Source organism: Priapulus caudatus, unplaced genomic scaffold, assembly GCF_000485595.1.
Source record: "Priapulus caudatus unplaced genomic scaffold, Priapulus_caudatus-5.0.1 Scaffold145, whole genome shotgun sequence".
Classification (NCBI taxonomy): domain Eukaryota; kingdom Metazoa; phylum Priapulida; class Priapulimorpha; order Priapulimorphida; family Priapulidae; genus Priapulus; species Priapulus caudatus.
This window is the reverse complement of record NW_014577206.1, coordinates 199,096-201,648: the sequence shown is the minus strand read 5'-3', so window position 1 is coordinate 201,648 and position 2,553 is coordinate 199,096.

Genomic DNA, 2,553 nt, shown 5'->3' with positions numbered 1-2,553 from the left:
ATTCAGAGGTAGCCAGCTAGTTAGCTTGCCACTGTGGTAGAATGGCATCAAAGTTCCTACGGCACCATTCAGAGGTAGCCAGCTAGTTAGCTTGCCACTGTGGTAGAATGGCATCAAAGTTCCTACGGCACCATTCAGAGGTAGCCAGCTAGTTAGCTTGCCACTGTGGTAGAATGGCATCAAAGTTCCTACGGCACCATTCAGAGGTAGCCAGCTAGTTAGCTTGCCACTGTGGTAGAATGGCACCAACTTCCTATGGCACCGTTCAGAGGTAGCCAGCTGGTTAGCTTGCCACTGTGGTAGAATGGCATCAAACTTCCTACGGCACCTTTCAGAGGTAGCCAGTGGGTTAGCTTGCCACTGTGGTAGAATGGCATCAAAGTTCCTACGGCACCTTTTAGAGGTAGCCAGCTAGTTAGCTTGCCACTGTGGTCGAATGGCATTAAACTTCCTACGGCACCGTTTAGAGGTAGCCAGCTGGTTAGCTTGCCACTGTGGTAGAATGGCATCAGACTTCCTACGGCACCTTTCAGAGGTAGCCAGCGGGTTAGCTTGCCACTGTGGTAGAATGGCAATCAATTTTTAACCTCAGACTGCGGACTCCCTCATTTTGCTGCGGACTCGCTCTTTTTGTGGGTAGGGAGTTGAGTGGGTTGGACTCCCTTGTTCAAAAGTTAATTTCTACCCCTGTTACACATAGCATCAAGTTCGAGAATATTCCATCACGCACGAGCGCTTTCCATGCGGCGTGCGTATACATCTAGAAGACAACTTCCCCAACAACAACAACAGGATACGGTGAGCAAGCAACGTGGGATTATATGAATATTAGGAAACCCAACGAGTGTGCATTTCTGTATATTTCCAGACTGAGACAGATCCTATATATATATATATATATAATATGAACTAAACAACAACTAACAAGCAGAGCAATGCCACAGCATTTATAGTCAGACGATGTGATAGTACCCTCAGATAAATTTCGAGGCAGCTCCTGCACATGAACTAGGTGCAAAGGTCAAGCAGTGGCATAGGATTTCTCTGATCCAACTAGTGTACGTTATATTAGACATATTAAATATGGAAAAAAAAGATATAACATATAACAGATCCAAGTACAACTACAAGCTCTCATGCAAATGTTTAAAAAAAAAACCTAAATTGACTAAACACTTGTTCACTTCAAAAGTATACCGTTAATTAAAAATAGAGCTCAGCATACACAGTACCGGACAATTCTTTACCGAAAGATTACCCACTAAGAAATTAAATTTAATGTAATTTTAATATTAAGATTAATAACCAGTTCAAACGAAAAGCAAACATGGTTTGATAAATTATATTAAATCTTTAGCTTGCCACAATGGTAAAATTCGTTGACTTTTATAGAGATAGCACATATATATCATATGTATATTAGGGCGCCAAATTAGCACTGGCCCACTGGCATATATGCCGGCAAATTATTTGGAGGGCCGGTAACATTGGCAAAACACCGACCATCCACAAATTATTTGGAGGGCCGGTAACATTGGCAAAACACCGACCATCCGAGCTGGTGGTTTCAGCCGTGTTAGGGAGTACGTACCTACATTTTTATTTATAACATTTTAAAATGAGCAAATATCCTATAAAACTGTTTTACCTGAAGGATATCACGCCATAATTTATCAACATTTTACAAATATGAAATCGAGAATGCAAGCGTGAAACATGACTTTCAAACAAAATTTGGGATGGCTGGTAAATTATGGTGAGTGCTGGTAAAAATTGCTGTTACCAGCCCTCTGGGCCGGTGCAAAAAAATCTGAATTTCGTGCTCTGTATATATATATATATATAACTAAATTGTGTACATTGTGCTCTGCAATGAATTTACAAGGCGTAATGCACACAGGCAACCAAGGCTAAGACAGGTAACTAGAAAGCGTTCACCTCACCACTATCGAGATGAACCGTCGTCGATACGAATCGACACGGCGAACCGCAGATTACAACCCGACCGACGGGCCGCCAGCACAATGAACGCGAGAGCGCTGGTCCGTGCGTGTTTCAGTTCACTGTACTCACGATTGTAACGTGGGTTTTACAAACCCACTGCCAACGCAAAATCCGGTTAGGCCGACGATCTGAATCGGCACCGATAGGGGTTAGGCAGTTCCAGATATAGCGTGCGGCTGCGAGTTACGCACTAGCACACACGCACACACACACACACACACGCACGCGCGTACGCACATTAACCAGCACGTACAACAGCCGTACGTACACGGGTTTTATGGTCAGATCTAGTTGCTCGTGGAAAATCCTACGTTAGATAGCGTTGATATAGACATCTTGCCACGATGACAGCGGGTTGGTTAGCTTGCCACTGTGGTAGAATAGCATCAAAGTTCCTACGGCACCTTTCAGAGGTAGCCAGCTAGTTAGCTTGCCACTGTGGTAGAATAGCATCAAAGTTCCTACGGCACCTTTCAGAGGTAGCCAGCTAGTTAGCTTGCCACTGTGGTAGAATAGCATCAAAGTTCCTACGGCACCTTTCAGAGGTAG